Here is a 13,863-nt window from a genome sequence, read left to right as displayed (position 1 = left end):
AGAAGGTCAGTGGAGGGAGTCAAATACAGAGAAAAAAAACAGCGTAAATTAAATTTGAGTGTTGATGAGTGTGGAAAAAAGTAGTGTATTTAGCCCTAGAGAGCAGCTTTATACAGGACAGGAGACATTTTTACTGTAGAAAAATCAAACAAAGTGTGAGATTTCCTCCGTAGGTATTAAGAACAGCAAGTGGAAGTGTGATGAGTGTGTTTGGGAATTTAGCCAAAGGTGTGGGTTAGAGGGATGAGTGTGTCAGAGCCTATAGGGGGCATATAGATAGGAGGATAGCATTGTAAGAGTTAATAAGATTGTTAGTTTAAGCAGAAAGAAAGAGAGAGAAGAGAGAAGAGAGGTTAGAGTAGATGTCAGAGGAGAGTTTAATTAAGCAGAGGCAAATCAGTGGGACAGGTAAGATGCGGTGAGGGGAATGACTGATTGTGACTGATGAGAGCAGAAGAGGTTATGTACAACTAGAGCCTTGTTAGTAAGAGTGGACATTCCAGAGGGCACAGGAGAAGGGAAGAGAAAAGTAAGGAAAGGAATGTGGATTACATTAGATAGGTTAACACTCTTAGTAGGGAGGCCTGATGTGTATATGAGCCGGTCCAAGATTATAAGAGATATCCCCCAACATCAGCGAGCATAGAAGGAGACACAGAGATAGGTGTAGAGAGAGACAGAGATAGGGATATGTAGAGAGAGAAGGGCGTCAAGAGAATGAGACAGATAGGCGTAGAGAGAGGAGACATAGAGAGAGGGGGCTTTGAGAGGGGGGCGTAGAGAATGAGGGAAGGTGGAAGAGAATAGGATGTGCAGGAGTGCATTTCATTGAGCAGTGCAGAAATAGCTGCAATAGAGGTCTGTACAAATGGTGCTTTGTGTAGACACATGCAAAGGTAGGGGAAGGAAAGTGTATAGAACATGTGGATAAAAGCAGGAGTGTGGAAGTTAGAGAAATTAGAAAAGTTTTACAGAGGAGTGAGGAAACAGTAAACAGAAAGAACAAGAGAGAGGTTACATTGGGATGACGTGCTGTGGTAGAGAGAAATGCTAGGAGAGAGCCTCCAGATATTAGAGGACATGAATTGAGAGAGCAAATGTATAAATCAAAACCGGAGGGGGAGGTATAGCACGAAAGCTTGCACAGCAGTTGATGAAGATTATAGTCTTAAAGTTGCGTGTACCTGTCAGGGCACTCAAGAAGGTCAATGCTCACAAGTGCAGAGTTCATGAAGAAATGCTGAATCCAGTTCCCCTCCAATTTAATTTTAATATAACTTTTTCATTCTTCATTACTGCAAAAAGCAAACAAAACAAAACCACATTGCATTACTATTTTCAAAATGGATTGAATGACATATTCAACAGTAACTGTGTGATGCCAATATTCCCTTCTCACTCGTAGGCCAGTACGGTCAGGTACCCAGTACTGATAAAACAATAAGTGCCCGTACTAAGTACCAATATGAATTATAAGGAAATGTAAAATCTCCAGGTCTCTCTCCATCTCTGCAACAGATATATGGATAAGCCCATATTAAGGCATCACGTGACCGGAGCCGTCACTGACTGGGTATACGCAAAGATGCAGGGAGATGCAAAGAAAGGGAGGGAGAGAGACAGGGAGAAGATGGGAAACGGAGGGAGGCACGGATGGCAGGCCTCTCTCTTTCACTGGTGCATGCAAGGAGCTGGTCCCAACATCCACAAAGTGTGTGTGTATTATTGGTTGTGTTTTATGGCGGTAGGAGGATAGTGTGTATATTGTGTGTGTGTGGGAGTATTATATTGTGTGTAGGGTATTATAGTGTGTATATTATGTTGAGGTGCAGAGGAGAGTGTTAGATTGGGTATCTTGTGTTAGGGGGTATTGTGTATATTGTGTTTAAGACTATAATATTATTGGGGAGATTATTATTGAGGAGGTATTAAAGTGTGTATTGTGGGGAGTATTAGTGTATGTATTATTTGTGGGTGACAGATGCTGTGGGTAGGCCAAGAGTACGGGCCAGACTAAGGTGGAGACTTTCTGTACTCTGCATACAGGACTCTACATGCACTGCAGAGGTGAAATTCCCCCAACTCCAATTTGCTACACTCTCCAAGAGAGAATATTGTGATCAGAGGTGGAAGATGAGCAGGGTCACTGCCCAGGGAGTAGCCTGTCAGGGGGCATGGAAATCTCTTTTGGTGCGTATGTTGCCACGTGGCATTGATTGACCGGTCAATTAGCACTGCTTCCTATCACAGTGACATGATCCGGTGCTGTGATCGGTTGTAGCGCTGACCAAGGTGTGTTAGTGCAGCAATTTACAGGGAGGAAACAGAGGTTGTGGGTGACAGATGCTGGGGGTAGGCCAAGAGTACGGGCCAGAGCAAGGTGGAGATATTCTGTACTCTGCATGCCCATCCTGCATACCCAGGACTCTGCATGCATGCCAGTGGCTGTGGGGTGTGTGTGTGTAGGTATGCCAAGTGTCAGTGTGCATAAGTAAGTGTGCTGTGTGTGTAAGTAAGTTTGCCTGTGTGGCAGGAGGTGTAGGGGGGTGGGGGGCGGGGGGCGGTTCAGCTGGAGGACTTTACCCAGCACAAAAGCACATAGATGCCTCTGATTATATCACCCCAAATGCTGATAATATCCTGCTGTAGATGCACTTTACAGAAGATGATACAGATGTCATCAGTGTTTGGTGGGTTCATTAAATCAATCCATCTTATAATAGCCACACTGTGCATATGATGTACTGAATCAGTAACACCAATCACAGGAAGACATCTCCATGGTAGGGGTAGTGTTGAAGTTAACAAAATATGTCCAGCACTGTGGTGTGGAGCCCATACATAATAATTGTGCACATTACCAGAACAACATATTGTCAACTGCATGATCATTTTGCTGCTTGTAGTGTATACTCTTGTCCTGTGCAGTGTTGTAGTAGATCCGTCTCTTCGGTGTTCACTGCAATAAAAGTAAGACATTGCATTAATATTACAGAAGTTTGGGGGCTGAAATCCCACTATGCTAATGACAGTTTCCCTTTGCATAAGATTCTTGTGATTATATCTCAATGATGATCAATAACAACTACATCATAACACAGCTGCTCTATACAGAATATGTATTTGCCATCAATGGTCATGGAGGCAATATGTCACACAATGTACATATATAGCAAGGATTATTTCTTCCTCTGGTGTATTATGATGGGAGGGTGAGATTCTGCATTATCAGCATCAGTAAATCTGTAGGAAACTGAGTGATATTCTATTTTTTAATGCAATATTAGGGTAAAATAAAGCTTGCTGTATCTATAGCCATGCTCTACCCATGATGTGCTGAATCAATGACTGCAGAGCGATTTAGAGTGGTAAACATGACTTGAACTCATCTCTGAATAGAGGGTAGCACAGTAGTGCAGAGTAGAAGGTGAATGTATCTCAAATGGAAACCCTTAGCAGCTGTGTGGGGAGTAGACAGTACAGACTGACCAAGTAAATAGTAAAAAGTAGTAACTTCAACATTACTTGGTTTTGTTCTCCACTCCTGTTTTTCTGTTCTTTAAATCACTAATACTGATGCCATATGTAACCTGTACTGAGAGTTATATACTCTACTGGCCTAGATCAAATTAAATGATGCAAACAGGATCCCTCCCACTCAAGATTCATATGATTGCACCACCTCAACCTTTCATAACAATAACATAGAACTGCAGCAGTGCGCTACTGCACATGTTCTTGTTATGAATGGTAGTAGATGTGGTCCTTGGGTCAGTACTTCATACTGTAGCCACACTCTATTCATGATGTATTGAATCAACAAAAATCTGCATGGTACAGATCACAGGAAGGGGTGGAGTAGAGGTGAATATGTCCAATGCGAAACCCTTAGCAGCCGGATTTTTTGGAGTCAATAAAACGACAAATACTAAATGAGAAATATACACATTGCTTATCTGTCTCTGTGTAGTCATTTTCCTCCTCTTCAACTGTCCTGCAATTTTCTATTTTGCAAGAAAATGAACACATGGCTTCAATATTCACTTCTGTTCTGCAGTCTTTCCTCTTGAAATAAAAAAGTTAAGCATTGCATTATTATTATTATAATTATTATTGACGATATTTACAATGAACCTTGCTCCAAACCATGTGATACAAAGCAAATCCACCTCCCTCCCACAGCTGTGCTCCTTCTAGAGCTTCTACCACACAAGTTATTCATGTCAGTGAAACTGTACTGCAGTCCCGGTCTGCACACAATCTACTGAATCAATGACATCACACTGTGTCACACAATGTCATGCTAACGACAGGAAACAATCTTTGTATATATCTTTGTATATATAATAATAATAATAATAATAATAATAATAATAATAATAATAAAAAAAATAAGACAGGACAGACACTCCTACATTGCAATCAATAGAAAATAACTGGGACAGGCACTTCAAGGATGCATACGGTCCCGGATAAACTGTAGCTACCTATACACGTGTGCCTTGTCTCTAGACTCTGCATATATCTCTATTTATATACCACCCATTGTGTACTCAGCGCTTTACAAGAGAGACCAAAAAGTACAGGAAATTATTATACAATAAGTTCAACAAACAAAAACAGACAATAGGAAAGTAAATCCCTGTCCTGGGTAGTTTACAATCTAAGAGAAATGTAAGGAGACTTACAGAGAGACAACAGGTGGGGGAACAAGTGCAGTAGATGACAATGCTTGTCCTTAATGGTGGGTACTTGTAGTATAAAGCACTTCTTGGGAACAATAGTTAGTGACTGAATGAGTGACAGTAGCAACGAGTAAAAGCTATTGAAATGCTTAATTTAAGTTGTGAATTTTAAGGTTGATCTTAAATGTGGGTGGAAGAGGGTATGTTGGCATATACTGAGTGTGTGTGAGTTTCACAGGTAAATTGATGGGAAAGGGTTTCAGGCAAGAGAGCGAGTGCGCAGTAGAGGTGTAAGAAGTATAATGGAGACAGTTATTAGTAGAGCTTAGGAGACGAGGAAGGGCATAACGAGACCAAAGATGATATGTAGGAAGGAGCAGATGAATAGAGAATAGTGTTGGACTGGGTCCTCAACTATAAAAAAATGGGTAACGGGTACCCGGCCAAAATGAAAGGTTCTACCCGGTCGGGTACACGGTTTGGCACTTACCTTCCGGGTGGCGGTGACATCTAGGATCAGCAGCAGTCCTGTGACGGTGGCAGCATCTGTGGTGTCTTCAGCCGGCGGGGGAGCTGCAGGCTCACAGACACAGCTTACCTGCTTCGGTGCTGTGGAAGTGATTCCTGCAGCTCCCCCCGCCAGGTGAAGACACCTCTGATGCTGCCAACATCAGAGGACTGCTGCTGCTGATCCTAGATGTCTTAGGAAAGGTAAGTATAAAAGATTATTTCCAGCTGCCCTGACATTACCCGACGCCGGGTATTACCCGGCCAAGTCCACTTCTCAGTGGCCGGTTTCGAGTAATGTCCGGGTAGCTGGAAATGTGTCGGGTAACGCCGGGTACTCGGTACACCACTAATAGAGAACCTTAACAAAAAGGTAAGGAGGAGAACTTTGTAGGTGATCTGAAACTTGATGGGAAGCAAGGAGAGGGATTTAAGGAGGAGGAGGAGATGAGCAGATACTGTTGTGGGAGAAAGGGAAATTATTCAAGCAGCAGAGTTTTGGATAGATTGCAAATGAGAAAGTTGTGAAGCAGGGAGCCCTGTTAGCAGTATGTTAACCCATACGATAAGGGCATGCATTGGCGTTTTAGCAGTAGATTGACAGAGAAAAGGGCAAATCTTGGAAATATTACAGAGAAAGAATCGACAAACTTTAGCCAGTGTCGTGAATGAAGATGGAAAGGGAAGAGTCAAATGTTACTCCTAGGCAATGTGCTTTCATGACAGGATGATGGTAGTACTGTTTACTGCGATGGAGAAAGGTGATATTAGGCCAGATTTAGGGGGAAATATGAGGAGCTCAGTTTTAGACATTAGGTTTAAGGCAGAAGAGTGTCATCCATGGAGGATATAGCCAGGAGGCAACCCGAAACTAGGGACTAAATTGCAGGAGTGACGGTAGGGTGGATAGGTGTGTGTATCATCTGCAAAGAGATGATATCAAGGGCCAAAATAGTTGATAAGGTCAACTAGTGATAGTATGTAGTGAGAGAGGTCCCAGAACAGAGTCCTGAGGTATACCAACAGACAAAACAACAGGAGACAAAGACACATTAGCAAAAGAGATGGAGAATGAGTGATGGAGAAGTATGATGAAAACCAGGATATAAGTTTGCTGCGGATACGAAGAAAAAGTTTAGAATATGAATGAGAAGAGTGATTGACAGTATCAAAAGCAGAAGAGAGATCAAGCAGGATTAGTAAGTAAAATGGACCTTGGGAATTTTCTTTATGTACATAATTGGTTACATTGGGAAAGGCAGATTGTGAAGGGCCCAGAGGAGCATGTGATTTAAGAATGTTGATCAAACGGGAGATCACAAGACGTTCTAGCAATTAGGAGGCAAATGGTAGGACGGATACAGGGCGATAGTTAGAAATTCACACAAGGTCAAGGTTATTTTTGAGAATAGGGGTGACCACTGCATGCTTAAAAGGAAGAGTTGAAAGAGCCAAAGGATATGGAGGAATTGAAGATGTGGGTGAGAGTGAGAGTGAGAATATAGGATTGAGAGGGCATGTGGTAGAGGGAGAAGAGAAGATCAGGTTCCAGCTTTGTGACAGGAGAAAAGGAGTCAAGAGTGCAATAAGATCTAGATAGAAAAAGAGAGAGGGGGAAGGGAGAGAACGAATCTACTTGTGGATGGCATCCACCTTGCCTCAAGTGAGCAAAGGCTTGAGGAGAAATAAAGGATGGATGTTAAGTGGGAGGAGAAAGTCAGTGGTGGGACTCAAATACATAGAAGACAGTGTGAATTAAATTGGAGTGTTGATGAGTGAGGAAAAAGTAGTGTTTGACCTTAAAAAAAGGAGCAGAGTTTTACAGAACAGGACAAAGGTTTAGTGTAGAAAATCAGACTGTGAGATTTCCTCCATAGGTGTTAAGAGCAGCAGTGTGATGTGATGAAGTGTGATGAGAGCGTGCTTGTGAATTTAACCAATGCATGGGTTAGGCTGCGTCTATAGTAAGCACGCAACAGAAGGCAAAGTTAGCGCATGCCTGTCGCTCCAGCAATCCCTGCACTGAGGTCCGAGGCGACGGGGAGGCCCTGCATCGCTCGCACGCACTGTGGACGACCAAGCGTGTGCCCATGATAATCACGGCCTTAGAGGGATGAGTGTGTCAGAGCCTAGAAGGGGCATATAGATGATGGAGGAGGAGGGAGGAGGAGATGATAGCATTGTAAGAGTTAACAAGATAGTTAGTTTAAGCAGAAAGTGAGGAGAGGTTAGAGATAAGGGTAGATGTCAGAGGAGAGAGTTCAATTAAGCTGAGGTATCGAGTAGGACAGGGGTGAGGGGAATGAGAAGTGGTGGATGATGAGAGCAGAAGAGGTCATGTACAAATAGACCATGTTAGTCGTAGAGCAGACATTCCAGAGGGCACGTGAGAAGGGAAGAGTAAAGTGAGACAAGGAATGTGGATTACATTAGATGGGTTAATACGCTTAGCAGGGAGGTGGAGAGAGAGGCAAGAGGCAGAGGGTGGTGTAGGGGTAGAGGAAGAGATGTTGCATGTACCTTGTCAGAACATTAAAGAACGTCAATTCACACTGGTGCAGAGTTGATGATGAAATGCTGAATCCAGTTCACGTCCAATTCAATTTTAACAGAACTTTTTCATTCTTCATTACTGCAAAAAAAAAAGTAAAAAACAATGCATTACTATTTTCAAAATGGATTGAATTCCCCCACCAATGACTATGTGTTACCAATATATCCCTCTCAGTCCCACTGCAGCACATACTGTACCAGTGTGAAAGTAAGAAGGTACACAGTACCGGTAAAACAATACGTGCCGGTACTATGCACCATATGAATTATAAGGGGATGTAAATCTCCCAGTCTCTCTCCATATCCGCAACAGAGTGGGCTCCGGTCAGTGGCATGGATGCCCATATATGGATATGCTCATATTTGGGCATCCCATGTCACTGACCGGAGCCGGCTCTGAGTATAGGGATATATGCGGAGACGCAGAGGTGCAAGGAAATGGGAGGAGGCACGGTGAGAAACAGGGAGAGACCACAGGAAGATAGAGGGCAACAACTTCCACAAGGTACTTGTATGGGTATAATTGTTTGTATTTTGTGCAGAGGGGGTAATTTCAGATAAAATACAATTCTCCACCCTCTACGAAACAATTCCACTTTGTTCAGTAAGCCAGAAAGTCTTGGTCCCATGTGGACTGAATTTAATGCAAATAAGGTCCTTAATACACAAGTAAAGAATAAAGTTACTTATTCTCTACTGTAAGAAGTGCCACATTGCCCACTATTTGGGTCCTGTGCCCAGATTGTGACCATGCATGGCAGAGGTGAGATTCCCCCAACTCCAATTTGCTACACTCTCCAAGAGAGATAATTGTGATCAGAGGTGGAACTAGGGGAGGGTGTGAGCAGGGTCACTGCCCAGGGAGTAACCTGACTGGGGGCACGGAAATCTCATTTAGTGCATATGTTGCGGCACTGCATTGATTGACCGGTCAATCTGCACTGCTGCCTGTCACAGTGACATCCTGATCGGGCACTGTGATCAGCTATAGCACTGACCCAGGTGAGATAGTTCAGCACTTTACAAGGAGGGAACAGATGTTGTGGGTGACAGATGCTGGAGGTAGGCCAAGACTGTTGGCCAGAGTAACGTGGAGACTTACTGCACTCTGCATGCCCATCCTCTCCCTGACATCAGGGGAAGGAAGTGGCCCTGGGGTGTGTGTAGGTATGCCAGATGTCAGTGTATGCATAAGTAAGTATGCCTGTGTAGTGGGAGGTGTAGGGGCGTTAAGCTGGAGGACTTAAAACAGGCACAAAAGCACATAGATACCTCTGATTATACCGCACCAAATGCTGATAATATCATGCTGTAGCTGCACTTTACAGAAGATGATGCAGATGTCATCATTGGTTGGTGGGTTCATTAAATCAATCCATCATATCATAACCACACTGTGCATATGATGTACTGAATCAGTAACACCAGGAAGACATCTCCATGTTAGGAGTAGAGTTGAAGTTAACAGAATATGTCCAGCACTGTGGTGTGTAGCCCATAAATAATAATTGTGCACATTACCAGAACAACATACTGTCAACTGCAAGATCATTTTGCTGCTTGTAGCGTATGCTCATCCTGTACAGTGTTGTAGTAGATCCGTCTCTTCAGTGTTCACTGCAACAAAAGTAAGACATTGCATTAATATTACAGACGTTTGGGGGCTGAAATCTCACTTCGCTGCGGACAATTTCCCTTTGCATAAGATTCTTGTGATTATGTCAATGATGATCAATAACTGCATCATAACACAGCCGCTCTATACAGAAGATGTACTTGCTCTCAATGGTCATGGAGGTAATACGTCACACAATGTACAGATATAGCAAGGATTATTTCTCCCACTGGTGCATTATGGCATTATGATGGGAAATGTTGTGAGATTCTGCATTATCAGCATCACTGAATCTTTTGGAAATTAAGTGATATTCTATGTTTTAATGCAATATTATGGATGATCAGACGGTAAAATAATAATAGCTTGCTGTATCTGTAGCCATGCTCTACCCATGATGTGCTGAACCAATGACTGCAGAGAGATTCAGAGTGGTAAACATGACTGGAAGGCATCTCTGAATAATGGGCAGCAAAGCAGTGCAGAATAGGAGGTGAAAGTATTTAAAATGGAAGATCCTTAGCAGCTGTGTGGGGAGTAGACAGTACAGACTGACCAAGTAAATGGTAAAAGGAGTAACTTCAACATTACTTGGCTTTGTTCTCCACATTGAAGCTTTCCTCCTCTTTAAATACTAATACTGATGCCATGTGTAACCTGTACTGAGAGTTATATAATCTACTGGCCTAGATGAAACCATATGATGCAAACAGGATCCATCCCACTCCAGATTCATAGAATTGAACCACCTCAACCTTTCATAACAATCACATAGAACTGCAGCTGTGCGCTACTGCACATGTTCTTGTTATGAATGGTAGTAGATGTGATCCTTGGGTCTTTACTTCATACTGTAGCCACACTCTACTCATGATGTATTGAATCAACGAAAACTTGCATGGTTCAGATCACAGGAAGGGGTAGAGTAGAGATGAAAATATTCAATGTGAAACCCGTAGCAGCCGGATTGTGTGGAGTCAATAAAACGACAAATACTAAATGGTAAATGAGAAATATACACATTGCTTATCTGTCTCTGTGTAGTAATTTTCCTTCTCTTCAACTGTCCTTCAAATTTTCTCTTTTGCAAGAAAAGGAACACATGGCTTCAATATTCACTTCTGTTCTGCAGTCATCCCTCCTGAAATAAAAGTTAAGCATTGCATTGTTATTATGATAATACATACAATAAACCTTGCTCCAAACCATTTGATGCAAAGCAAATCCACCTCCCACCCACAGCTGTGCTCCTTCTAGAGCATGCATGTCAAACTCCAGTCCTCGAGGGTCCCAAACAGGCCAGGTTTTCAGTAGGGATATCCTGAAAACCTGGCCTGTTTGCTGCCCTCGAGGACTGGAGTTTGACATCCTTGTTCTTGAGCTTCTACCACGCAAGTCATCCATGTGAGTGACACTGTACTGCAGTCCTGGTCTGCACACAATCTACTGAATCAATGACATCACACTGTAAAGGCAATCTACAAGATGTATTAGTTGTCCACACTTCCGAAATGTTACTTTTATGTCCAAATCACTTATTCCCATGACCTGATATTTGTATTTGTTATTTATAGGATTGTCACAAAGAGTTGATGAGGTCACCAAATGATAGTATGTAGAGAGAAAGAGAGATCTCAGAACAGAGCCCTGATGTATACCCACAGACAGATCAATAGAAGACGAAGACATGTTAGCAACAGAGATGGAGAATGTGCGACAGGAAAGTTATGATGAAAACCAGGATAGAACTGTGTTACGGATACCAAGAGAGAGTTTAGAATATGAAGGAGGAGAGTGATTGAGAGCATCAAACGCAGCAGATAGATCAAGTAGGATTAGTAGGGAAAAGTGACCTTGGGAATTTGCTTTAAGCACAGTCTGTAGAACGAGCTGTACGAAAGGCAGGTTGTAAAGGATCCAGGAGGGAATGTGATTTAAGAATGTTGACATTCTAGCAATTAGGAGACAAACAGCAGGAGGGATACAGGGCGGTAGTTAGTAAGGCACATAGGGTGTAGGTTGTTTCTGAGAAAAGGGTGACCACTACAGGCTTAAAGTAAGAGGGTAAAGAGCCAGAGAATAGGGAGGAATTGAAGATGTGGGTGAGAGTGGGGACTAAGAGATGCAGTAAGGTGTGAGGGGATATGATCTAGAGGGCATGTGGTAGAGGGAGAAGAGAAGATGATTAGCTTCCAGCTCTGTAAGAGAAGAAAAGGAGTCAAATGCAGAAGCAGAATTAGGTAGAAGGAGAGAAGGGGGAAGGGACAGAAGGAATCTCCTTGTGGGTGGCATCCACCTTGACTCTGAAGTAGTCAAATGCTTGAGGAGAAGTGAAGGAAGGATGGCAAGTGTGAGGAGAAGGTTAGTGGAGGGAGTCAAATACAGGGAAAAAAAGACAGCGTAAATTAAATTTGTGTGTTGATGAATGTGGAAAAAAAAGTAGTGTGGTTTGGCCCCAGAGAGCAGCTTTATACAGGACTGGAGACATTTTTACTGTAGAAAAATCAAATATCAATTGTGTGATTTCCTTCATAGGCATTAAGAACAGCGAGTGGAAGTGTGATGAATATGTTTGGGAATTTAGCCAAGGGTGTGGGCTAGAGGGACAAGTGTGTCAGAGCCTAGAGGGGGCATATAGATAGGAGGATAGCATTGTAAGAGTTAATAAGATTGTTAGTTTAAGCGGAAAGAGAGAGAGAGCAGAGAGGTTAGAGTAGATGTCAGAGGAGAGTTTAATTAAGCAGAGTCAAATCAGTGGGACAGGTAAGACGGGGTGAGGGGAATGACTGATTGTGAATGATGAGAGCAGAAGAGGTCATGTACAACTAGAGCCTTGTTAGTCAGAGAACGGACATTCCAGATGGCATAGGAGAAGGGAAGAGAAAAGTAAGGAAAGGAATGTGGATTACATTAGATAGGTTAACACTCTTAGCAGGGAGGCAGAGGCAGGGAGGCCCGATGTGTATATGAGCAGGTTCAAGATTATAAGAGATATCCCACACATCAGCAAACATAGAAGGAGACACAGAGATAGGTGTAGAGAGAGACAGAGATAGCTCTATGTAGAGAGAGAGGGACGTAGAGAGAATGAGACAGATAGGCGCAGAGAGAGGGGGCGCAGAGAGGAGGCGCCAAAAGAGGGGGCGCAGAGAGAGGGGGCACAGAGAATAGGATATTAAAGAGTGCTTTTCATTGAGCAGTGCAGAAATAGCTGCAATAGAGGTCTGTACAAATGGTGCAGTGTGTAGACACATGCAAAGGTAGGGGAAGGAAAGAGGAGAACATGTGGATAAAAGCAGGAGTGTGGAAGTTAGAGAAATTAGAAAAGTTTAACAGAGGAGTGAGGAAACAGCAAGCAGAAAGAACAAGAGAGAGGTTACATTGGGATGACGTTCTGTGGTAAAGAGAAAATGCTAGGAGAGAGCTTTCAAATATTAGAGGACATGAATTGAGGGAGCAAATGTATAAATCAAAACCTGAGGGGGAGGTATAGCACGAAAGCTTGCACAGCAGATTATAGTCTTAATGTTGCGTGTACCTGTCAGGGTATTCAAGAAGTTAAATTCTCACAAGTGCAGAGTTCATGATGAAATGCTGAATCTAGTCCCCCTCCAATTTAATTTTAATATAACTTTTCCATTCTTCATTACTGCAAAAAGCAAACAAAACAAAACCACATTGCATTACTATTTTCAAAATGGATTGAATGGCATATTCAACAGTGACTGTGTGATGCCAATATTCCCCACTCACTCGTAGTGAAGCACATATTGTACTAGTGTTGAAAGTAGGCCGGTAGAGTCAGGTACGCAGTACTGATAAAACAATAAGTGCCCGTCGTAAGTACCAGCTCCGCAACAGTGCGGGCATCACATTAGTGACGTGGATGAACATATATGGATAAGCCCATATTAAGGCATCACGTGACCAGAGCCGTCACTGACTGGGTATACGTAAAGACGCAGGGAGATGCAAGGAAAGGGAGGGAGAGAGACAGGGAGAAGATGTGAAACGGAGGAAGGCACGGATGGAGGGAGTTCTTCCGAGCTTCTGCGGGCCTCTCTCTTTCACTGGTGCATGCCGGGAGCTGGTCCCAACATCCACAAAGTGTGTGTGTATTATTGGTTGTATTTTATGGGGGTAGGAGGGTAGTGTGTATATTGTGTGTGTGGGAGTATTATATTGTGTGTAGAGGTGCAGAGGAGAGTACTAGATTGTGTATCTTGTGTAAGGGTGTTGTGTATATTGTGTTTGGAGCTATAATATTATTGGGGAGATTAGTATTGAGGAGGTATTATAGTGTGTATTGTGGGGAGTATTAGTGTGTGTATTGTTTGTGGGTGACAGATGCTGGGGGTATGCAGCAATCCCTGCACTGAGGTCCGAGGCGGCTCTGCATCGCTCGCACACACTGTGGATGACCAAGCATGTGCCCATGATAATCATGGCCTTAGAGGGATGAGTGTGTCAGAGCCTAGAAGGGGCATATATATGATGGAGGAG

General features: G+C 43.0%; 1 long non-coding RNA gene across 1 annotated transcript; it reads right to left on the bottom strand.

Moving 5' to 3' along the window:
• Positions 1-1,190: 1,190 nt before the first annotated feature.
• Positions 1,191-13,010, bottom strand: LOC142475962 (uncharacterized). The gene is made up of 7 exons (XR_012791218.1): positions 12,899-13,010; positions 10,380-10,501; positions 9,267-9,362; positions 7,713-7,824; positions 3,946-4,065; positions 2,862-2,959; positions 1,191-1,295 (listed from the first exon to the last, which is right to left on the bottom strand). It is a non-coding gene; the product is annotated as an uncharacterized LOC142475962 (long non-coding RNA).
• Positions 13,011-13,863: the final 853 nt, after the last annotated feature.

This window comes from Ascaphus truei, unplaced genomic scaffold, assembly GCF_040206685.1.
Source record: "Ascaphus truei isolate aAscTru1 unplaced genomic scaffold, aAscTru1.hap1 HAP1_SCAFFOLD_1450, whole genome shotgun sequence".
In the NCBI taxonomy this organism is placed as follows: domain Eukaryota; kingdom Metazoa; phylum Chordata; class Amphibia; order Anura; family Ascaphidae; genus Ascaphus; species Ascaphus truei.
This window is presented reverse-complemented; position numbering and strand designations above follow the sequence as displayed.